We start from the raw sequence: 26,020 nt of genomic DNA, 5'->3' as shown, positions 1-26,020 counted from the left end.
TCCCCACACCCAGCTCTTGTTTACCCTTCTCCCAGTAAGAGAGAAACACTTTTGGACTAACTCTTGAGACACTTGCAGATCTTATGGTCAGAGCTTTCTCCCTATTGCAATGGTCCCTGCCTGCCCCTTTGCAATAATCCTTTTGAATGAATCCTTTTGAGGTTTGGGAAGCCTCTCCTTCCCAAACCCGAATTTGTTTTTTGTTTGCCAGCTTTTACAGGTGGAGGAAGGATATACCTCAGAGGAGGCCCAGCCCTGACGCTGACTCCCTTCAGAAACCAGTGGTTACTTGCCTTTGTTTACCTCCTATTAAGTTGGATCAATGTATTGTGATTAAAAAACAAGGATTTTGCTACATCTGCATACATTAAAAGGACTTCATAGATGTAACTCATCAGCAGCATGTGTCTGTAGCTAAGAACGGTGCAGTCAGGAAATCCTGGGCTCTGGGAAACTTGCCTGTCACCTGCCACAGCTGTGCAGCATGGTGACATCACCTTCCCAAGCCTTATTTTCACCCCAATACCAGACGTAACCAAATGGTAGTCCCTGGGTGAGATTTAGCCTCAGATTTCCTTTATCTGCTCCGTGTAGCATTGGAAATATCTCTTTTAATTAGTTACCACCATTTTTTGAAAATCAGGAGACTCATATAAATCTTCTAGCTTCTCTTGAAAAATAGGAGCTGGAAACGTTTACACCTGTCCAAAGGGCAACAAGTCTTCTTAACCCACCTGCTTCTTCACTTATTTACATTGCCAACCTGGTCTGTGGCCTTGAATTGTTAACCCTCGTCATGGCATGGAGCAAACGGTACTACTCTCATTTAGTTGTTTGGAGGTCAAAATAAGATAGAACATAACGTGTCTCCCAGTAAGGCCTCGGTAACTGGTGCCTCTCCATCTTTACTTGCTGGTATTTAGGCTTGTGGGCTTACACTGACTTTTCAGCATTTAAACAGATTTTCTACTTTGAATACATGGCTAATGGTTACAAATAACCACAAAAGAGGTTAGAAGCACATCTGAGAGGAAGCAAATCCTTAGGAGAAAAGAAGCTGACTTCAGAATCTTGAAAATTTGTTTGAAACTTTTTTTTTTTAAGATTTAAATCTTGGACTGTAGTTATATCTTCCAAATGAATCATTGAATCCATGAGATTGTTCATTGGTAGAATAGATGTTTTCCCTACACTGTGCCAAATATCTGATTTGATTGATTTTACAATTAAATTGAGGGAGGTAGCTGATTATTTTTGCAAACTCATTCCTTATCCTTTATTGATTTGGCTTAAATTTTAGCCATCGAACATTATAGTAAAGCGACTAATCCACCTTGAACTGACAAAAGCAAAGACAGTCACCAGTTGAAAGGACCATGCATAATAAGATGCGTCACAGCTCTCACTCTCACGGAGTTTTGAGTCCAACTTTTCCTTGAAAATTTGCATCTGTTCACTGGAATATGAAGGCTAACATCTCTATCTTGACTTTAGCTCTGGGCCATCAAAGCTGCCTCAATTGATGCTGTTCATCTAGAGGGCTGAAAAGTTTTCACAAGAACTCACTTGCAGGTTCCATTTCCTTCCCTGGAGATTTCTTTGCAGATCCAAACCTTGAAGAGGCTTCTCTCTCCTACCCGGCTCGCTTGTGCTTCCTACTAAGCCTACTGTGACCAACTGCGTATTTCAAAATTCTCAAGTGGTTCTTCCTCCCCCAATGCTTGCGGAACACTGACACCAGTGTCAGTTTCAAGAATGATGCACTTAGTTAAACAGCCGTCAGAAGAACACCCCCCTGCCCACCATTCAGAGTCTACAGACACCTCACACCAGGCCTTCAAGGCCCCATTTCTTGGCCCGAAGTGCAGGGTGGCATTTGGCAGAGGCCTGCCCACCTGGCCTCCCGGACTTGCAGCTTCTTCCAGCCTCGGGTTTCTCTTTCACAATACATATGATATTCTCTTCTAGATGCTTCTCCTGGCCTGGCTTCTCTTCTTTGCTTTTGGAAAATGATGCCACTTCTTTCTCCCAGGGGAGGTCTTTGAATGCGTCCGGCATTTTCACAGATTTGCTTTCCTTCTTTTCTTAAACTTTGGTTATGGAGCAAAATGTTGCAAATTTAGGTGTTTCATTAGCTCTGGCTAAGCTGCCTCTCTGCTTGCTTTGTAAACTCTTTCCAGGACCCAATGAAAGTTTAGGCACTAACTTTGGTTTTTTGAAGTGAACTGGCACCCTCTATAGGCCAGTCTTTTCATAAGCATGAGAAACCACATCTGACAATGGAGTGTTCTGTTTCTACTGCCGGTGCCTAAAGCAAAAAAAAAAAAAAAAAAAAAAAAAAAAAAAAAAAAAAAAAAAATGCCTTTGTCAAAATTATCTGTGAAAATCCCTGAGATTATCAGCCGGCATAAAGGCCAAGAAAACCTGGTTATTTTGTCTCTCTTTCAGTCTGGTGGCTGCTTCCCTTTACCTGAAGCAGCGACACTTCAATCGGGGAAGAAAGATGAGGTTAAATAAAGAGATAATCTCTTTCTCCACTCCTCTTTTTGTCTGTCCTGCCCCCAATTTATTTTGAGAAGCTCATGGTCTCCAAGTCCCATTACAGTATATTCACTCGGCAATATTTTTACTGTCTACTGGGTGCTCACCACCCTTAAAGGCTCTAGCACAGAGAGATCCCTGCTTTCATGAAGCTTACATTCCAATAACGAGATGAGTAAGATTGACTTTGAAAAGAGATGCTTCTTTCAGAGAGCGATGAGGACTCTGACCTTGCTGTTTGCTTGCCTTGGCTGCGTTTCACTCCTGTGGTGGCTCTCGTCACCCTTTTCTCTTTTGCTAACACCGATGGCCGCATCAAGCCTTTTCTCTGCTGCCTCCCTAGCTGTGGGAGCATCTTTCACACCCAGGTTTGAGATGGGCAAGGCTTCCTCAGTGGCTGCCTGAAAGGGCAGTAATAACCACTGGGAAATATGGGGAAGTATTAATAGCCCACTGGAAGATTTTGACCACCAGTGAGAGGCAAAAAATCAGAAATCATGCTACGTAAATTCCTCTCCTCTCTTACCCTGCTCGCCTTCTAATGCCTTGCCTACATTGCCTTCACCTGGTAGCTTGTTAGAAATGCAGCAGACCTATGGAATCAAGTCTGTATTTTAACAAGATCCCTGGGAGATTCATATGCACACCAACATTTGAAAAGCGTTGCCGGAAGACATAGCTGTCCCATAAACAAAACAATACCAGCATCTAGACACATTCTCCCAAACGACCGAAAACCAAGGATAAAGCGAAATCTCCAAGGCAGCCAGAGAAAGGAGACATTTTACAGGGGATCAAAGAGAAGAATTACAACAGTCGTCTTCTCAGAAGCTATACAAGCCAGAACACAGCACAGCGACATCTTTAATGTGCCGAGAGAACGAAACTGTCAAAAATATCTTTCAAAAATGAAAGATGAAGGCTTTTTTCCAACAAACAAAAAACCAAGAGAATGAGTTATAAGCAGTCCTATGCTCCTAAGAAATCTTAAAGGAAGTTCTTCAGATAGAAGTGATATTATATCAGCCAGGAACTTGGATCTACACAGAGAAATAGTGCTAGAAATGAAGTGAATATGAAAATTTAAGTTCTATTTTCTCAAAAATTGTAGCAGTTTACTGAAGAAAAATTAGTATCACCATACAATTGTATACAGCACATGTAAAGTAATATGAAGCATGATGGTAGCACAGAAGGTGGGAGGCATGAATCGAGAGTATGTTGTTATAGGACATAATATTATTTGAAGTTAGAGTGCAGTTAATTAAAGATCAACCAAATTGACCTAAATGACTTTGTAAAACACTTTCAAAAGAGAATACCTTTCAGCCATAACAGAAATAAACCAGATATTAATAACAGAAAGATCCTTTACAAATATTTGGAAATTAAACAACACGCTCCTTAAAAAAAAAAAAAAAGCTTTTTAAATTAAAAAAAAATTTTTTTTTAACGTTTATTTATTTTTGAGACAGAGACAGAGCACGAACGGGGGAGGGTCAGAGAGAGAGGGAGACACAGAATCTGAAACAGGCTCCAGGCTCTGAGCAGTCAGCACAGAGCCCGAAGCGGGGCTCGAACTCACATACTGAGAGATTGTGACCTGAGCCGAAGTCGGACGCTTAACCGACTGAGCCACCCAGGCGCGCCAAAGCTTTTTAAATTTAAAAAAATCGCGTGTTTCTCTATTTTTTGAATTTTAATTTCAGTGTAATTAACATAGTGTTATATTAGTGCCAGGTTAAACAACACACTTCTAAATAACTGCAATAATAAGCCTGAAAAAGGAAGTGATAAGGGAAATTACAAAATATTTTGAGTTAAATGAAAATGAAAAATGTTAGTGACATACAGTTAGTGGTATAGGGGAATGATTAAATTGTACATCCCACCCATTTTCTGGCCACACGCGCACACACATACACACACACACACACACACACACACCGCCACCACCACCACCCCACCCCTCGGTTGGTTTCTAGGTCACTGCCTAGATGCTTCTTTGTGGTAGAGAATCTAAGAAATAGGGTAAAGTAAAAACAAAAAACAAGCAACAACAACAAAACCCTAAAAAAAAAATCCAAAAACACTTGGTTGATAGCCACGATAGTGAACTGAGGCACAAATGAAGGAAAGTGTCAAGTAGAGTTCTGTTTTTTTTAATTTATCTTACTTATTTATTTTATTTTTTTTATCAAGTAGAGTTTTCTGAAATAGAGACAATGGAGAACATGAATCTGGGGGAAGCCTCTGTAGAGCACATAAGAGAATTTGGTGATTAAAAAGGTCTCTGAAGTGTATTTCAAAGAGTTTTGATGTATGTTAAAAGTATACCCTAACTTCAATATTTTATCAAAAGACTAAGCAAAGATTTAAATTTCGTTTGACTTTATTTTTCTGAAACCGGCTGTTTCATTGAATGTGACTCTGAGACAGGACCTCACGAGGCCCGGTACGGCCAGAAATAGGCCACCCTCCTCTCCTTCATCCATTTTACCAAGCAGCACTCTTCCTTCTTTTACATTCTCCTCAGGTCTACAGATCGTTCTTTTGTTCTTTTGTAATTTATGTTCTTCCTGAATGCCTCTCTGGATATTCATTTGTTTCCTTTCCTTTACAAGGAAAAGCCTTTATAAGGAAGAGGCCTCATGTACTCCCCTGCCCAGGGAGGATTAAATCCCTCAAGCCCTCTAGGAAGGGCCCTTGACATCTCACATTTAGTTTGAGAGTATACAACCTTTCATTTTCATCAGGCATCCGAGTCCCAAACGACTTCCCTTCCCTGACCCCAGAAAATGATGAGCATATGACCCAAATGAACCCGGGGAATTTGAATCCAGAACACAAAGACACACAGTTGGAAGGTGCCCGGGGCTGAGTCATTTTGCTGGCAGCCTCCACAATGTCCCTATTCCAGGAATTCCTGGTACTGCGATCCTTGGGGCTGTCCTGGTTTGTTTCTTTCTGAGACTGGTTTTCTTTTTCAAGTCTGCATTTTCCTGTATTACTCCAATCAGTTCTTTATTGCTCGAGTTAGCCAGCATCTGTTTCTGCTGTTTGCAAGCAAAGGATCATAATGTTATGTTGTCAAATGACAACATAAAAATGGTACTGGGTGCTGTGCCAGATTCTCTTGAAGTGATCCTGCTTGTGTTGATGCAGGCTGTGTAATGACTCAGTGCATCCACATATTCTGTTTTCTCCACGTATTCTGCTATGACACCTCTGATCTTAAGTGGACGATGTATTGGGACATCACTTATTCCTCACTTGGCGCAAACACATCATTTATGTTTTGAGTGCACATTTGTTCTTCATTGATTCGTCTATTGACACCATACGAAACCATTTGGATCATAAAAGTAAATGGCATCCCTCAGTTATAAAGCGGCCCTTCAAATGATCCAGAATATGTTTGTATTCATTTTTTGACATTATCATTGCAAGGAAAGCACATCACTGAAAACACTTTAAAAAGGCTGTTGTGGTAGACCTGTACTTTATGTTGTATTTCAGACTTCATTTTTCTCCCTTCATTCTCAGTGGGGATCATGTTCACCCTTGACAGATGTCTGGTTGAGTTTCCTAAGCTTAAAAAGTTAACACGCTCAGACACGAACAGAGAATTCACAAAAAAAGGAAGCACAAGTGGTCAAGAAGCCTAGGAAAATGTGTTTCATTTCAGTAAGATAAAGATGTTTAACGCATCAGTCATGATGGCCTAGGTAATGCTCGTCAACCCCAAATCACAGTGGCTTAAAACAGCAGAGGTTTATTTTTTGCTCATATTTTTCATGGTTTAGCTGGAGGCTTTGTTCCATGCAATTGATTACATTGGCCTGTCCATATTAATCAGTTATTTGAAGGAGGCCAGTTTCTGGGATGTTACTGCTGGTAACCAATAGCCCAATCGAAAGAGGGCTCTGTAGGGTCTTGCGCTGGCAATGAAATACTCGGTCCAGAATGATATATATCATGTCTAGTCACAGCTCAGTGACCAGAACAGGTCACCTAACCTCAAAGGCCACGCAATTCAATCCTACTATGTGATCAGGGGGTGGGAAGTCAGAAATATTTGGTGTGCAGCATTAACAACTACAACAGGTAGCCAAAACAGTAATGAACCATTATTTGTCGGCTGTCAGCTTGGTAACTTTATAAAAATAAATAAAACCTGGTCTCAGCAAGTGTGTGGTAGCTGGTGCTCTCATACATCAGGAATGAAAGTTTGTGTACCATTTCTGAGGGAAATTTGATGGTACACACACACACACACACACACACACACACACACAGTGTACATATACATTACCTACAATTCCCACTAGGAATTTGACCTAGAGATATTCACAATTGTGGAAAAGACAGATTTACAAAAACCTTCATTACGGCTTTGTGTGTAACAGCGGACAAATGGGAACAACCCATAAATGCAACAGCACTGTCGTGGCTGAAGAGCTTAGTTACAGCTGTACTGTACGTTACGCTTACCAAGCATCTGCAACTAAGCAGTATCTCTATTTTCTAAGGTGAAATGACAGAGCAGCCTATACACATTCAGTGTAACTTCTCACTGCTCTCTGCAAGTGGGAAAAAGTACCTCGGAGTTCTTCCTGTCTACCCTCCAGTGATCACAGCCCCTTCAGCAGAGCCTGTATGTGTGCTATTAGGACTCCAATTAGGGCTGGCCTTCCACGGGGAACTCAGTCTATTTTATAGCTTAGCTGTTCCCCATCCACAAAAGCTATGCTCCATTTCCCTTGAGGCTTATTTTTGCTCAGGACCAGGGAAGAGGTGGAAGTACAAACTCCATTCCCAGAGTCCCTTTAGGTGAGTTTTCCTTCCCTCCTGCTCTCTAGGGATTAGCAGAACACTCTGATCCTCTCACTTTGGTTCTCCCTCCCTCTCTTCTTCCTTTCTTCCTTCTTTCCTCTCCCTTCCTTCCCTATTTCCTTAAAAGAAACGCTGAATACTTTTAAGTTTCAGGCACCGTACCCTGTGCTAGGAATACCACAACAAATAAGATACTCTCTCTACCCCCATGGAGCATTTTATCCATTAGGGAAAAGAAGAAAAAGAGGCAGCTGCAATATGTCCCTGTGCTAGGCACCCGTGAGATCGCCCAGATAATCCCTGCCTCCTGCTAAATGCCCTTGTATAATCCCCTCTCCTGAGTGTTGCCTGGATTCAGTGATTTGCTTCTAACAAACAGAAAATATGGCAGAGCAGTGGGCTGTCACTGCGGAGATTAGGTGATAAACAGACTGGCTTCTGTCTCCCTCCATCCTCTCTCCCTCTCCCCCTGCTTTAGGGGAAGCCGCTGCACCTGCTTCAGCACCGTGCTACACAGCCAGTGCCATTTGTCAGAAATAGAAGGCAATCGTAAAAACAATCACAAGGAAAACAAAACAATTATGTTCATCCTAACAAGACTAGAGAGATTGCCCACCCAAAGCTCTGAGGCTAAGACTCCCTGCTCCTCTCTGCGGCACTCCTGAGAGGTGGTGAAACTTTACTGGTACCAAACTGGAATTTTCTCTTTGATGTCATCAGGATTAAAGAGAACTGAAAAAGGAATCACGTGATTCCATTTTAGTTACTGCTGCATCCATGCACTACTAACATTCACCTCTTGCTTGTCAGCTAAGACCCTCACCCACAAATACAGCTCAGTGCTCCTCAGCCAAGGAAAGCTGTGCACTTTTTTGTTTCGGCTTTTAATGTTTATTTATTTTGAGAAAGAGAGAGAGAGAGCAGGAAAGGGGCAGAGAGAGAGGGAGACACAGAATCTGAAGCAGGCTCCAGGCTCTGAGCTGTTAGCACAGAGCCCCAATCGGGCTCGAACTCACAAACACCGAGATCATGACCTGAGCAGAAGTCCCACACTTAACTGACTGAACCACCCAGGCGCCCTGGAAAGCTGTGTTTTTAAGCCAGACCCAAGGCAGTTATTCTGTACCTGGGTGCGTGGAGCAGTGGTGTCCCACGAGTTTTTATGGGGTGTTACCAGATTTTGATCAATATATAAAATAGATTTCCCCCCTCCAACTGAAGATATGTATTTTTATGTATGTATGAAGGCTCAGCAAAGTGAGTTGGGTATCCCCTTCTCCCTACTTAAAAAAATCAGCTTTAAAACAAAAAAAGAAAGAAACCTCACCTTTCTGTGGGAACTGTGAATTGGAACACTAGTCAGTACTATAACCCCCCAAAGGCTACATAGCAATAAAGGGTGACCCAGCAAATAGTAAAATAACTCAAGAGAAGCCTTTTCAGTTTTCCAAAGCTTGCTTTAAAAGAACAAAAACAGGGGCGCCTGGGTGGCTCAGTCGGTTAAGTGTCCGACTTCCGCCAGGTCACGATCTCGCGGTCCGTGAGTTCGAGCCCCGCGTCAGGCTCTGGGCAGATGGCTCAGAGCCTGGAGCCTGTTTCCGATTCTGTGTCTCCCTCTCTCTCTGCCCCTCCCCCGTTCATGCTCTGTCTCTCTCTGTCGCAAAAAAAAAAAAAAAAAAAAAAAAAAAAAAAAAAAAGAACAAAAACAAAAACATTCACCTCTTAATTCCTTTGAGCACACTGTCCAAACTTCTAGAATTCAAAGATATACCTAATCCTTCCACTTTAGGGCTGAGACCCTCCACTAAGAATCAAGTCAAATTTCAACATTCTTGCAATAGGGGTTGTGTGCTTGTGGGAATGAATCCTTCTTATTCATTTGTTCTGTCACAGCAATAAAACATGACTAGTGATTTGTGGGGATAAAATTCTCTCTGAAATGCTTCCTAACAAGCAACTGCATTTTTTCTCTCTCTCTAAGATCTATGACAAAAAACACTTTGAACCTGTAAATGATTCGTTCCAAGTGACAACAGAAAATAACGTGTCCTAATGGAATAGTGTTTTTCCCTTCTCAGAATTTTGGAATATGCCTGATGTATTTTTAGACAAGTGAGATCAAACAGCATGGTCATGCCCTGGAAATGCAGGGGTGGGGGAAGAGGAGGTGCAGGGCAACAGTTGGGGGTGCAGTTTCGTGCATAATAACAAAAGAAGGGGGCACAGGGTTAGAGAATTGTGATTTCTCCTCCAGTGCAGAACTGGGCCACGCTTGGGTGCCTGCAGTGAGCTTGGCAGATAGTCACTTGCTTCCTCGAGCTGTTGTCGCACAGGACTTTCTGTCTACATTACCGTCTTAGTGAATGGCCTATTTTGCACACTAAATGCCACAGTAGTTCCACACATCCAAATGAGAGGAAATATGCTGACCTAAAATATGAAAATCTATTGAGAGAACACGCTTGATTATTTTCTTGCTGAAGTTCTGATAGCGACACTTGCCTAGCAATCCCGAAATGATTTTAAATGAGTATCTAACTTGGATTGAAATGTGTGAGTTCCAGACAGGAAAAAAATAAGTCATGAGAAGAGGCTGGAGAGGAGGGATTAGGGTAACGCTTTCTCTCAAGAAAGATTTGTGACTCCCTCATCCCTATTTTCTGCCCTCTAAGAAGGAGCTTTACAGAAGCAAAAGGAGTTCTATTTGCTGGAAAGTACAAATCAATAACAATTACATTTAATTGGGACATTAATAACTGAGGAAACAAGACAGATTGCCATACTCTAGCCGGTCAGCCTCAGGGCATGCAGGACCTCAGTGTCTGGCTGGTGGGGAGCAAGTGAGGGCTCATCCAGGCTCAGGAACACCATTTGGCTGTGGCTCTGACCCCCGCAGATGCTGGCTGGTGGTCCAAGTTAATGTTCAAAGGGGAGGAATAAAAAAATGTCATTGCATCCAATGCTGGTACCCAAGGGGGTCTAGTTGACAGGTGGAGCATTTCAGCAAAGGGCTCCACACACAGGGGATGCTTCAAGTTAGCAGGGAATTAATATCATACTTGCAAATGCTTTTAGAGTAAAACACCCGCTTGCACCTTGGGAATCAGTGGCGAGTCTCCAGACCCTCAGGAAGAGGAACAGCGAGGCTTGGCAGTGCTCTAGTGGAGTAGAGCTGGGGTCTCCTTCTTAGAGAAATCAAGGCAAATTCAACTCCCACAGTGAGATTTAGGGAAATGTTGTAACTCCGTGGGTGGACCCATCAAATGCATCACAGACGTTGGGTCTACAGAAAAACAATGATTTCCAGAACCCATCCACCTGCAAAAATGAGGCTGAGTTAGAATGTAGGAACTGATTAGTGTGACAAACAAAGGTACTTTGCCATCGCAAGTACTCATTGAAAGTGTGCTGAGGGGATAGCCCTGTACTGTATTTTATGGAAAGAAAGTATAAAAGAATTTCTAGAATCCCAAAAGGCCAATAAACAAATGAAAGATGCTCAACCTTATTGGCAATCAGGGAAACAAGTTAAAACCACTATTAGGAGCATTTCAAACCCATCAGGTACATGAGAGCATCACTGCGGCGTTGCAAGAAAATGAGAATTACCTAAACATTCATCAGTAGGTTGGGTATTTGACTCAGCAATAAATATTTATGGTAACTGAAACTTTGTATTCTATTTTGCAATACAATGCTATAAAAATGCTATAAAGCGGTGAACATGAATGAACATGAACTACTGGAGAAAACTGAAAGCACACTCGTGAAACAAGTCATATATTTCTAGAGCAACACAAGCTTAAGTTATAGAGTGTATCTAAATACTTAAGTTAATTCAGAAAAGCACTGTATTCTTACTTCTAACGTAACACTTGCCAGATTCTATTGCACACTTTCATTTAGGCACCCAGTCACCCAATATGACAGCCAGGATTTTATTAAAGTATAATTGACAAAAAGCATTATATTCGTTCGGCTGTACAGCATAATGACTTGATATTTGTATACATTGTGAAATGATCACAGCACTATTTACCATCTATTATGGTAATGGTTATTATAGTATGGTATTATGGTCTATTATTTACCATCCATCACCACGGGGAGTTACATAAAAATATTTTTCTTCTGATGAGAACTTTCAATATCTACTTTCTTAGCAACTTTCTTTTGTTTTATGTCAAGTTTTCATTTAAATTCCAGTTAGTTAACATATAGTGTAATATTGGTTTCAGGAGTGTGAATTTAGTGATTCATCACTTGCATATAACACCCAGTGCCCCTCATGGCAAGTGCCCTCCTTAATGCCTATTACTCTCTTAGCAACTTTCCAATATGCAGTCCAATATTATTGACTATAGTCGCCATGCAGTACATAATATCCCCATGACTTATTTATTTTATAATAGTATATTTGTACCTCTTGATCCCTTTCACCTATTTAGTCATCCCCCTCCCCTGTAGCAGCCACCAATCTGTTCTCTTTATCTGTGAACAGCCACCAATCTGTTCTCTGTATTTTGTTGTTTTGTTTCTTTGTTTTGTTTTTCAGATTCCCCATATAATTGAAGTCATATGGTATTTGCCTTTCTCTGACTTAGTTCACTTAGCACACCATGCTGTTGCAAGGTCCATCCATCTATGGTGTTGCAAATGGCAAGATATTTGCAAGCGACTTATCCAATAAGGGGTTAATATCCAAAATACATAAAGAACTGAAACAACTCAATAACAAAACAAAAAAAAAAAACCAATCTGTTTAAAAAATGGGCAGAGGCTCTGAGTAGACATTTTTCCAAAGAAGACATCCAGATGGCTAACGGGCACATGAAAAGATGCTCAACGTCACTCATCATCAGGGAAATGCAAATTAAAACCCCCGTGAGATATCACCTCACACCTGTCAGAATGGCTATTATCAAAAGCACAAGAAGTAACGAGTGTTAGCAAGGATGTGGAGAAATGCAGTGTTTGGTGGGAATGTAAATTGGTGCAGCCACTATGGAAAATAGAATGAAGGTTCCTCAAAAAGTTAAAAATAGGGGCACCTGGGTGGCCCAGTCAGTTGGCTTCAGCTCAGGTCATGATCCCAGGGTCATGGAGCCTGCTTACGATTTTCTCTCTCTCCCTCTGCCCCTCCCCTGCTCGTGTGTGTGCACGCGCCAAGTGCACGCTCTCTGTCTCTCCAAAAAAAAATGGTTTTTAATTTAAAAATCAAAAATAGAACTACCATATGATCCACCAATTTCACTTCTAGGTATTTATCTGAAGAAAATGAAAATACTATTTCAAAATGATACCTGTGCTCTTATGTCCATTGCAGCATTATTTACAATAGCAACATATGGAAACAACCTAACTATCCATTAATGGATGAATGGATAAAGAAATTATCACACACACACACACACACACACACACACACACACACACTAGAATACCACTCAGCCATAAAGAAATAAAATCTTGCCATTTGCAACAGTAAGTTTTTTGAAGACAAGAACCAAGCAGAATGCCTTTACAGAATGGATACTGAATAATGTTAGTGGGGAATGAATTAGTAAATGAATGAAGAGTTAAAGACACAAGTTGCGGGGCACCTGGGTGGCTCAGTAGGTTAAGCATCCGACTTAGGCTCAGGTCATGATCTCAGGGTTCTTGAGTTCCAGCCGGGTCAGGCTCTGTGCTGACAGCTCAGAGCCTGGAGCCTGCTTTGGATTCTGTCTCTCTCTCTCTCTCTCTCTCTCTCTCTCTCTCGCTCTCGCTCTGCCCCTCCCCTGCTCGGACTGTCTCTTTCTCTGTCTCTGAAAAAGAAATACACATTACAAAAAAAAAAAAAAAAAGACACAAGTTGCTCAGCTGTCATCTCTTGGACCAAGGTCAAAACCATCATTGCTAATCTTTGGTTCCTGCTCCTCGTCCTGTCCAACCTGGCCTTTTCCTGGAGCCCCTGACTTTCCCTTCCCATGCTCTTACTGGACCAGTCAGGACAAGTTGGGAGAGCAATGATCTATCCCCATTGCTCACTCTTCATCCACATTTTTCATCTCAGCTTGGATAGTCTGGATACCTTTAAGAGAACCTTGCAAATAGACTGTGCTGTTTCTATGATACGTATTTGTGTTTGTTTATGGGTTCTCATGTGCATGTGCATAAAATACAGGCCAAATGCATGGGCTGGATGTTGAATTTTCCCTCTACTGTATCACTTCTAATTTTAGGGACACTCAGAAAAGTCACACACAGAAAAATAAATGAAACATAAACACTGTGGCTACCCTCAGAGCACTTTGGTGGGCCTTCACTTCAAGAGGCATTTCAGGGACGTCTCTAGAATAAATCCAAAGTATAGCGTGTGCTAGGAGGGATGGAGGCCTTTAAAAATTCTAAAAAGGACAATAACAAAAAGAATGTTCAACGAGTATTTAAAGCAGGAAAAACAAGAAAAGGAATAAACCTACTGCCAAGGGAACATGAACAGATGGTACCAGAGAAAATGGAAAAAACCCACTTTTCCTTTGATTTTCCAAAGCAGCACTTCTCAAAGTGGGTTCCACAAGATGCTAGCTCTTTGATTTTGCAGGAAGAAGAGTTGCATGAGCAGATACGTTTGGGAAACATTGGGAAAATACTCAGATTTCTTTACTGCAGGATTTTTTGAGTGCCTTAAGGTGTTACAACATTCTTTGAAGCCCTAAGGGAGGGATAGAGTCTTCACCGCCATTCAGATTTATGTAATAATTGACACTAGTGTTTTGTGGAACATACTTTGGAAAATAGTCTTTAAGGCAAAGAGAATGGTTTCTAACCAAAACTTGTAGAATAAATACTGCAAAGACAAAACTACGTTAGGAAACTACTTTTGTCTTTGAGGAAACTTTGAGAGACAGAAAAAGAGAACTTGACTATTTTCAAAGATTTCAAATCTTTCAGTCCCCACAGATACATTCCAACTACTAAAATCAGTTGTGAGGAGTAAAAGAAAAGGTTAAAGTTTCTATTAGGTTGGAAATAACCAAGTCACGTATCCTAAGAAAAGTTTTAAAAACTTGAGGCCAAAATACCATCTCCACTTAAGACTAAAATAGATTTTTATCCCATTGTGATTTTTCTATTTTAAGCAACAGAAACCAACAGTGACCATTTTAAGAAAAAAAAAAAAAAAGTGGATGAACTAGTGGGACTTTTACTGGGAAGAAAAATGAGAAACTAGAGACTCAGGCTTGAAATCAGGACAGGAACTAGGGATGACGAGGGCACCAGAGCCTGAAGTACATGCTATCTTTTAAACTTGGCCATGGCTGAAATGAATTTCTTCAAATATTTCTCCCCATCAGTTACTCTGCTAAACATGCTAAAGTCCCAGAAGAGGGAGTCCGGTTGGAATCTGCCTCTTGGCCACAGGAGAGCTGGCCACCAAGGATACACAAGTGGGAAGATGCATTACCTAACATAAAATGAACTGTTGGTAGAAAGAGAAAAAATGAATAGGGAGTGGCTGAAAAGCAACAAATTCCTGCTTCATGTTTCCTAAGAACAAGCTATATTGAATTAATCTAATTGCCTGGGGTTGGTAAAACTCTGAAATGGCATAGAACTGTATCACTGATTCATTGTGTATGTTTAATTTATTCATTTACTTGTAAATATTCAATACTAACCAGGAAACACAAGGCACTTAAGCACACAAATCACATTAATCTCCTGCTTAAAACCTTCAATGGTTTACACTTAGGATAAAATGCAAAATCCCTGATGTGGCCTCAAAGGCTCCAGAACATCTAGATCCCCGACTGTCTTCCGTCCTTGTCTGCTTGGCCCGGCCATTCCAACCTGTGCCCCCACCACCCGTGGGCCGCACGTCCCACACACTGTTGTGTCTGGTGGGCACTCTTTTCACTCAGGCCTGAATAACCTGAGTAACTCCTGAGTAACTTGGGCCTCAAGTTAAACACTGGTTCCTCAGAGAAGCTTTGCTAAACCCTCAGTCTGATTCTGTCTCTCCTGTTGTTCTGGCCCCTTGGAGCCCTGGATTCTTTGCTCATAACACAAATTGCATTCTCCTGTTTTTCCATGTAAGAGTCTCTTCCTCAGAAGATGGCATATCTCCAGAATGCAAAGACCATCACCTAGTCTGTTCGGCTCTAAATATATTATCGATCAAAGGGGCGCCTGGGTGGCGCAGTCGGTTAAGCGTCCGACTTCAGCCAGGTCACGATCTCGCGGTCCGTGAGTTCGAGCCCCGCGTCAGGCTCTGGGCTGATGGCTCGGAGCCTGGAACCTGTTTCCGATTCTGTGTCTCCCTCTCTCTCTGCCCCTCCCCCGTTCATGCTCTGTCTCTTTCTGTCCCAAAAATAAATAAAAAAAGTTGAAAAAAAATTTTTTTAAATATATTATCGATCACAGACCAGCGTTAAAGCAGTGTTGGCACACAGCAAATACTGTTCAATGAGGGTTCAGAAGTGGGTACGGACTCTATTTACATGGAGTCTGTGTTCTAGGGGCGAACATTATGATGTCCACTAGAGGGTTGTAGAAAAAGTACCAAAGGAGCACCCTGAGAGAGGGTTACTTTGGCCATGAGGCAATTCCACGAGGTCTCTCTTCAGGTCCTTGAAGAGTTCTCCGAGAGGGTGAAGTGGGAGATAGAGAACGCCGGGTGGCAGAGGCACAGAGGTGGGGAGGAAGGAGAAGGAAGTCTGAGGGTGTGGCCTTCAGTGGGGAGCCATGAGATTGTGGCTGTTGCCCATTCTGCAGTCGGTATCCAAGACTTGGATGAAAACAGAAAGGATGAAAACAGTCGGTTAAATGTCTGAGTCTTAATTTCAACTCAGCTCATGATCTCGCTGTTGTGAGATTGAGCCCTACGCAGAACCCTGTCAGCGCAGAGCCTACTTGGGAATTTCTCTCTTCTTACCTCTGCTCCTCCCTGCTCACATGCATGTGGGTACTCTCTCTCAAAATAAATAAACCTAAAAAAAAAAAAAAGAATAATTATGAACTCTGCACATGACACAGAATTGGAAAGAATTATTAATATGCTATCTTGTCCCAAAGTTGTTTTTTCAGGTTTGCCTTAAAAATGCAGTCTACAAATAATCAACAAAACTAAAAAGCAACCGACAGAACAAGAGAAGATATTTGCAAATGACTTATCAGATAAAGGGTTAGTATCCAAAATCTATAAAGAACTTATCCAACTCAACACCCAAAAAACAAATAATCCAATGAAGAAATGGGCAAAAGACATGAATAGACACTTCTCCAAAGAAGACATCCAGATGGCCAACCGACACATGAAAAAAATGCTCAACATCACTCATGATCAGGGAAATACAAATCAAAACCACAATGAAATACCACCTTATACCTATCAGAATGGCTAACATTAACAACTCAGGCAACAACAGATGTTGGCGAGGATATAGAGAAAGAGGATCTCTTTTGCATTGTTGGTGGCAATGCAAGCCGGTGCAGCCACTCTGGAAAACAGTATGGAGGTTCCTCAAAAAACTAAAAATAGAACTACCCTACAACTTAGCAATTGCACTACTAGGCATTTATCCATGGGACACAGGTGTGCTGTTTTGAAGGGACACATGCACCCCCATGTTTATAGCAGCACTATCAACAATAACCAAAGTATGGAAAGAGCCTAAATGTTCATCGATGGATGAATGGGTAAAGAAAATGTGGTATATATATACAATGGAGTGTTACTCAGCAATCAAAAAGAATGAAATCTTGCCATTTGCAACTATGTGGATGGAACTGGAGGGTATTATGCTAAGTGAAATTAATCAGTCAGAGAAAGAAAAAAATCCTATGACTTCACTCATATGAGGACTTTAAGGGACAAAACAGATAAACATAAGGGAAGGGAAACAAAAATAATATAAAAACAGGGAGGGGGACAAAACAGAAGAAACTCTGTGGAGTTGTATGGAGAACAAACTGAGGGTTACTGGAGGGATTGTGGGAGGGGGGATGGGCTAAATGGGTAAGGGGCACTAAGGAATCTACTCCTGAAATCATTGTTGCACTATATGCTAACTAATTTGGATGTAATTTAAAAAAATAAAAAATAAAACAAGTTAAAAAAAATGACAGGCAGTTATAACAAATAGCTTTATGTGACATCATGTTCTCAACAAAAAAAGTCCTTACAATGAAAGCAATTTTTAGTCTTTACCATAATCCACTAGCCTAAGACCCCATATTTGCCCATAGCCGGAATTCCCAGTAGGGGACTCTTGCTTCTAAATTTATGAACCAAATAAAATCATTTTAAATCAATCCCCCCAATTCCCTATTCCTAACAATATCTGTATTTTTAAATGTGGGCCATTACACTGATCTATGGTTTAATGTTTTGTCAGACAGGAAAGTAGAGGGATAAGAGAACAGAGGAACTGAGAGTATCAGAAAGAAAGTGAATAAAATGGAGATCTTACATTCCTTAATGGAACATTTGCTTTCTATTAATGAATAGTGTCTTTGTGTTTAAATATGTCTGTAACTTACTTCAAATGACTTGGAAAATGATGTTTCTAACAGAACAGATCAATGGCTTGATATTCTGGACTGTTGAATACGTTACAAAGCTAATTTGCGATGCCAGTGTTAAAAACAAAAACATAAAACCCAAATGCTTAAGATTTCTTTTTCCAACTCATGTGCTGTCAGCCTTTCCGTTGTTACCATAACATGATTTTTATTAACTTCTTAATTTTCTTTCACTTGTACAATCAGTTCTAAATACCACGTTAAACACACTATCGAAAGACCATTAACCAATTGATGCTTACTCAGTTGTTAAAATGAATAAAAACCATTTTCCCTCTCCTCCCTCCATCTTTCCCTCACTTCCTCCTTTCCTCTCTTCTTCCACAAACATTTATTAAATTCTAACATGAGGCTGGAGCTCTACTAAGTGCACACATTTTGAATATCTAATACTTGGATTCAGGCGTATTTAACAGCTTTGTCCATGATGAACATGATTTAACATGATTCAATTGGTCCATCACAGTATCCCTCCAGAAACCTCTCCTTCATGTTTAAACTTCTTATTGGAGTCTAGTCTGATGTAACAGAATTGCCCCTACACACACACACACACACACACACACACACACACACACACACACACACCATCCATGGATAATGACTCATCACCATGCAGTTCTTGGTTACTTTATTGTTCACTCCTCACTCCTCCTTTGGCTGAGAGCTGAATAAAAATGTACTCAGCTGACTCTTGAGTGAGTCAGTAAGCCTCCTTTTCATTTCCTAGTTAAGGCTGGAATAAGCCGTTCTCCACCCAGCAGTTCTAATTAAACCCACTAATTTAAAGAAAATACACGTAAACCTTAACATGTCAATTAGAATGGTTATAGGTTGTATCTAATAAAAAATGGGAATCTAACAAGTTCTGTGTATGACATATTAAACAAGACTGGGTGTATTTAATTCAACTGAATCACTGGAGACCTGCTTCCTTGTCCTCTGCTGTTTTTAGAAATGTTTTCCTTTCCTTGCTTAATTGTTTTTGATATTTATTTAGTAGACCACCGGGGTCTTCTTGAGTAAGGACCAAAGACAAACATTTGTTAGCACTGTGCTTAATGTTCACCAACATCCCACTGACACATGCAAAAGTATCCTGGAGAAGATCATTTAAGTTTGAGTTTATCTCAATCATTTATTTTAAAATAAAGTAGGAAATTCTGTAGGTTTAGCAGAATTACTTTATAAAGCCAAGTTGAGGGTAAATGTTAATAGATTGGATGTAGATGGAAGTTTTTCTGTTGATAGTAATTTAAAATACAGCCTCAGAGGTGTAGGAGATGAGTGAGAAGCAGCCCCATATTTTAATTTTTAAAAATTTTGTTTATTAGAGAGAGAGAGCATGGAAGTGGAGGAGAAAGGCATGGGGGGGTGGGGAGAGATCTCAGGCAAGGCTCCACACTCAGCACAGAGCCTGACTTGGAGCTCGTTCCCACAATGCTGGAATCATGACCTGAGCCGAAATCAAGGGTTGGATGCTCAACTGACTGAGCCACCCAGGTGCCCCACCTCCCATATTTTAAAGAAGGGTTCTCTATACATATACACAGGCTTTATTATGAGTCTAGCAACCATCCCTCCCACAGCCATTAGCAGAGAAAGCGAAAGATTCAGTTGGGAAGATGCATCTTTAGAGAGACTTCCCAACAAGAGAGAGCACAATAGCATTTCTTCCCTACATGCATGGGACATTGCTCTTCCAACCAGAGCCAAGAGACGGAGGCAGTGAGGGAGCCACGTAGCGAATTGTGAGTGCTAGCCAGACAAAAATGCTGGATTCTCACTCCTTGGCCAGATGCTTGCCAGGCTTAAGGAATGTGTACACCTGCCCTGTGCTGTTACAGGAGTGGAAGACAAGTGAGTTTGGGGGGAAGGTACTGAGGCTCCCCTGGAGTTTGAGGAGAATAGAAAGACAGTAGACTGGAGGCTGGCTGGAACTGCCCCTAGTGGCTGGATGAGGACATAGGGTTCTACCATTCAGCTGGATAAAAATATGCAATGTTTCTCATGGACCTAGGAGACAAGGTGGACACTGTCTACCAACTAAGATAAAAAGGCAGGGAGAGAAATGGGGATATTTGAATTAGATAAAAAATTAAAGTTAATTTAGGCCAGACTGGAATTTTCTACAGCTGAAAATGAGACTCTTTTCACATCTGAAAGTGACCCCAAAGGTAAGGGATCTGCCTGAAATGTCATTGGGGGCAGAGAAGGGAGATATTATTTAAAGATAGTGGTGGGTGGGGGCACTGGGCTGGCTCAGACAGTAGAGCGTGCGACCCTTGATCTTGGGGTTGTAAGTTCGAGCCTCACATTAGGTGTAGAGATTACTTAAAAAAATTTTTTTTAATTAAAAAAAAATAAAATTAAGGCAGGGGGGGAGGAGAAAAGCTGTTACTGATTATAATCACTGACTCAGCACATTTAATGGAGCAGTACATAATTTATTTTAAAAGGAGACTGTTAACACCACCTATGGAGTAATCTTGCCAAAACAAACAAACAAAAATTTTGAACCTGAGTTTAATCAAACGTCTTGAACCAACCACTAGATTATGGGAAAGATGGGAGATGGAAGAACAGGCTAATGACACCGGGAGGATGCCATCAGCCAATTGCAATTAGAAATACCACAAGACAGAACCTTTTGTATTTCACAAGTGTGATGATTGGGTGTTCAGCCACTGTGTGGGATGTGCTTCCTTCAAACTTTGTCATAACATAATTGGCACCTTACCCATCGGGGGCACCTGGGTGGCCTAGTCGGTTGAGCATTGGAGTTTGGCTCAGGTCATGATCTCATGGTTCGTGACTCAAAGCCCACATCGGACTTGCTCATCAGCACAGAGCCCACTTTGGACCCTCGATCTCCCTCTATCTCAGCCCCTCCCCTGCTTGTGCTCTCTCAAAAATAAATAAAACATTAAAAAAAATTTTTTTAATTGGCACCTTATCCATCTGATGTGAAAAGAAAAAAAAAATCCCACAGGGACAAAATCCCCTTCTTCTTCAACAAACACATTGGGTAAAAGAAAAAAAGAGAAGGGGGATTGTCATAAGGTAAAAGAGACCTAAGAGAATGTCTAAATATGTAATGTACACTATTTGAATTTTTATTTGACAACTGTAAAAAGATATTTGTGAGACAAACAGGGAAAGTTGAACTTGGATCAGAAATTAAATATATGAAGGAATTTTTGTGAATTTGAGAAGGCATGATAAGGCTATTATGTTTTTTCTTTTAAGTTCTCATGTACTAGAGAAACATTCTAAGGTATTTATAGGAGATGAGATATGATGTCTGGGATTCAGTTTTAAATACTCTAGGATAGGGGTACCAGGGTGGCTCAGTCAGTCAAGCGTTGACTCTTGGTTTTGGCTTGGGTCATGATCTCATGGTTCATGGGATTGAGCCTTATAGTGACAGCACAGAGCCCCTCTGCTGCCAGCGTGGAACCTGCTTAGGATTCTCTCTCTCCCTCTCTCTCTCTGTCCCTTCCCTCCTTGTGCATGCTCTCTCACTCTTTCAAAATAACTAAAATAAACTTTAAAAAAATTTAAATAAAGAAAATACCATAGAATAAGAGAAAATAAAGTGAATTTGAGGAGAGGATTGATGAAAAAATAATGGTAGAATGGGAATAGTTATTGAAGCTAAGTGATGGGTACACGAATGCTTCCTTATACCATTCTATTTTAGTACATGGAAAATTCTCCATGATGAAAAGATAAAAATTAAATTAAAAATCTGTTTAGATATCAAGTTCTTTTAAAGGTCTGTGGTGTAGCAGAATGTAAAAAGTTTAAATGCAGAAGTTCAACTTCGTTTTGAATGCTAGCTACAGCTGTTATGTGACCTTAGGCAAGCCACTTAACTTTCTAAGCCCCATTTTCCCCATCTGGAAAATGAGGAGAATAATAATGCCTATTATTATTGCTGCAAGGGTTTAATGAGATAATACACATAAAACTTAACAAAGTACAGGGTTTCTGCAAGTATTAGAGAAATTAGTAATCTCTGCAAGGAGGCACAGAGTAAGTGCAAATATTAGCTTAATAAGATTTAATTTTCACTTCTCTCTCTGGACCTATAGTTGTCCTGTTACTTTTAAGTCTGAAAACTGCAGTGCTGAAGTGAAAATGTGCTTAGGAAGAAATCCTCAGAGGTAGAGAACTGGGGTCTTACTCCCTTTTGAACCTGGTGTGTCATCTTTATGACTCTCATTAATGAGGTAAACAGCTCTTTGACTCTATATGTGCCCTCTGAGCATCATGGGCTTAACTTTCTGAAAATTCTATATTAAGATATAGAAGTGATTTATATAGCTCTGATTTGCCAACCATCTTTAAAAAAAGTTTTTTTTTAATGCTTTATTTATTTTTGAGACAGAGAAAGACAGAGCATGAACAGGGAGGGGCAGAGAGAGAGAGAAGCACACAGAATCCTCAGCAGGCTCCAGGCTCTGAGCTGTCAGTATAGAGCCCGAGATGGGGCTCGAACCCACAAACCATAAGATCATGACCTGAGCTGAAGTTGGACGCTTAACCAACTGAGCCACCCGGATGCCCTGACCAACCATCTCATCAACCATGAGCAAACAAATAACTAAAATATATATGCTAAAAATATGTATGTTAAAAAAATAAAACTAGAAATAAAAAAACCTTATGGGTTGACGTTTAATATTCTCATGTTGATGGAATATTAGGCATTAAAAATGGAAATCCTGAAGACCATGGAGTTATAAGGGATGAAAGGTTCTGAGAATGTTTCAAAAATATGTAGTGTTAAGAGGTAAATGGAGGCATATTAAACTTTTTAAGTTTATTTGAGCAAAAATCCATTTGAATCTGGCAATGTCAAATGAGAAGTCTCTACCAACAGGAGTAGGGGGAAACTTACATAGATCGGGTGCAAGTGCAGGAAGAAAGCAAGGGAATTATTTGATTGGCTACAGCGTAAGCATTTGCCTTACTTGGAAAAGTCTATTTGGCTGTTTGTGATTAGTTGTCCTTAGGTTTTGATTTCTTAATCTTGAAGCATTTCGGGTATAGGTTTTGGCTTGCTTGGGTAGGCTGCTGAGGTGTTAAAGTCACCTCATCAATGACCTCTTTGTTTAAGTAATTTAGGCAAATAAATAAAACATTTGAACCCTAGAATAATATCGGCTACTTCACTGGGATCTTATACCAATCCCCTAGATATTGAAGTACTTGAAATCATTAGTAGTACAGGCTCTGGAGTTAGACTGTCTGCATCTGGAGTGCGTGGGCGGCTCAGTCAGTTGAGCATCAGACTCTTGATTTTGACTCAGGTCATGATCCCAGGGTTGTGGGATGGAGCCTCCTGTCCAGCTTCGCACTGAGCACGGAGCCTGCTTAGAATTCCCCACTCCCCTCTCCCTCTGACCCTCTCCCCAGCTCATGCATGCATGCTCTCTCTCTAAAATAAATAATAATAATAACATAAATAAACAAACAAATAAATAAATAAAAAAGACTACCCACCTTCAACCACTGCTCAATCACTTCTTGGTTCGGAAAAGTTTATTATTTATTTATTTATTTATTTATTTATTTATTTATTTATAAAAACGTTTATGTATTTTGAGAGAAAGAAAGAGTGCGCGTGTGCCCATATGGAGCGAGTAGGGGAGGGGCAGAGGAAGCGGGAGGGAGAATCCTGAGCAGACTCTGTGCTGTCAGCATGGAGCCTGATTTGGGGCTCCATCCCACGAACCTCAAGACCATGACAGGAGCTGTTAACCAACTGAGCCATCCACGAACCCCTGGAAGAGTTATTTAATCTCTCTCAGTCTCGTAGGATTATCATGAGGAATAAATGAAGTAATGTAAGGAGCTCTGAGCAGTGCTAGTGAGTGCTCAATTCATGTTACCTGTAAGCTGTCTGTTGGGTTACTTTGTCCTTGAAAAGTTATGATACACAAAGCAATGTAGAACAAGTAAGTAACCATTGCAACTTTATTTAAAAACAATACACAGAGACACCTGGGTGGCTCAGTCCCTCGAGTGTTGGACTCTTGATTTTGGCTCACGTTGTGGGACTGAGCCCCATACTGGGCTTCTCACTGAGCATGGAACCTTCTTTAGATTCTCTCTCTCTCTGTCTCTCCTTCTGTGTCCCCCACTCACACACTCTCTCTCTCTCAAATAAAATAAAATAAAATAAAATAAAATAAAATAAAATAAAAACAATACACAATGTTTGCAATGTTTAACAGAATGACATTTCTCAATATTGAAAAATTCTAGTTACCAAATCAAATCTTTCAAATCAATATGGATTCTCATCCACCAAAATAGTCCTCTATTTTATTTTTATTTTATAGAATAACAGAACATTTTACAACCACAATTAAATGTTGTTTTCTAGTCAAATCTATGTCTCAAGAAATAGTACTTTTTGGCATGAAAAAGAAACCTCCTAAACTAACTGTTACTTGAGTAAGTGGTTGGCAATACAAACGAAAGATGAGGCAAACATTTCTTTGGAGTGTTTATGACTGAACCCACTTCTGCAAAATGTTAGCAGTTAATAATGTCCCAAACAGAATAAAATACACTCCCCAAATTAAATACAATAAAATGGAACAAAACAAAAATAGATACAGCTCCCTTTAGATGGTTGACACAATGATTCAAGCCAACGTACTAATTGGGTTCAGCAACGTACTAATTGGGTTCAGCAAATACTTTGCAGGCTGGAAAAGTAACTTGGTCTTTTCAAGTGTCTTCAACTTTCCAGGTCACAGCAGAAGACACAACAGATCCCTTGATTCTATTCTACCTCATAGTATTTGACACCCAGATTGTCAAAATCGAGGGACAGAAAGCTTGACGTACTAACAATTCCTTTAACTTTCCATTTTAAAATGGCTCCACTAAGTTGGTGACACACTACCTTAAAGGTTTTCTTCCATATATAAAAGGATTTAAAGATGGTTTTTGTCGATTATTTCTCATCACAAGATGAAAGTATTTATTATTAGCTTTCAATTTGTTAAAAAGAAACAATGGGCCCCAAATAGTCACTTTTGCTAAGCCCTGCCAAGACTTAATACCTAACCTAATGGCAGTTCCAGCCTCTCCCAGGGGTGGAATTTTAATCCAATCAGTCTGGAATTTCCTGGTTAGCACCAATGAGGTAATCTGTCTGATGCGTCCCTGCCTTCCTCTGGGGGAAGGTAACCCTGCTTGAAGCAATCCGCTTTTAAACTTCCTTGTCCCACCCTCCTTCTGCCCATAAAAACTTCCATTTTCTACAACTTGTGGAGAGCTCCCCTCTCTTTGCTATGTGGGGTGCTGCCTGCTTCCGAAGTCATTGCATAAAGCCAATTAGATCTTTAAAATTCAACTTACTCAGCTGAATTTTTTTAAAAACAAATTTCATCCTAGTATGTTATAATCCAATTGTGTTATATGTAGTAGTTTGTTGAATGAACTGTAGGGGAGGAAAACTAACTTTCCCTTCACCCTCTGAGTTGTTGGCTGAGACACCCTGTAATAAAAGGCAGATGAAGAGAAAAACAAATAGAAGTGTATTAACATGTACCTTTGTGTACACATGAGAGATGCCAGGGAGAAATGAGCAGCTTCCCAAGGAGGCCTAAGCTGCCAGTTCAAAAACCATATTCAGGGGCTCCTGAGTGGCTCAGTCAGTTAAGCATCCAACTCTTGATTTCGACTCAGGTCATGATCTCACTATGATAGGGGAAAATAGGATAGACTAGGCAGAGAGAGAAAGGATTGGCACCTGAGGTCCCTGGGTGGGGGAAGACACACATTTTGGAACGATGCTGGGAATGTCTGACTACAGCAAACTGCCTGAGCAGTTTGGGACCTTATCCCTGTTAAGAACGTAACAGACACCACCTACTCCCCCTCAGGTTCCCCTCAGGAATTTGACAATCAAAATACCTAAACCATAAAACTTATGTTACATGAGGGATAGTAGGACCAGTCTGACTCCTCACACAATGGAGTCGAGCCAATCAGGAATGGACAACCCAGCACCTAGAGTTGTCAAGCCAGTAAGGGTGGGGCCTGAGAA

At 40.7% G+C, this 26,020-nt stretch overlaps 1 non-coding gene across 1 annotated transcript; it reads left to right on the top strand.

Moving 5' to 3' along the window:
• Positions 1-20,590: 20,590 nt before the first annotated feature.
• On the top strand, positions 20,591-20,696 carry LOC122225753. The gene has a single exon (XR_006205355.1). It is a non-coding gene; the product is annotated as a small nucleolar RNA U13 (small nucleolar RNA).
• Positions 20,697-26,020: the final 5,324 nt, after the last annotated feature.

The sequence above is a fragment of the Panthera leo genome, chromosome B4, assembly GCF_018350215.1.
Source record: "Panthera leo isolate Ple1 chromosome B4, P.leo_Ple1_pat1.1, whole genome shotgun sequence".
Classification (NCBI taxonomy): Eukaryota; Metazoa; Chordata; class Mammalia; order Carnivora; family Felidae; genus Panthera; species Panthera leo.
Note: the sequence above shows the minus strand (reverse complement) of the source record. Positions and strands in the feature narration are given on the sequence as shown.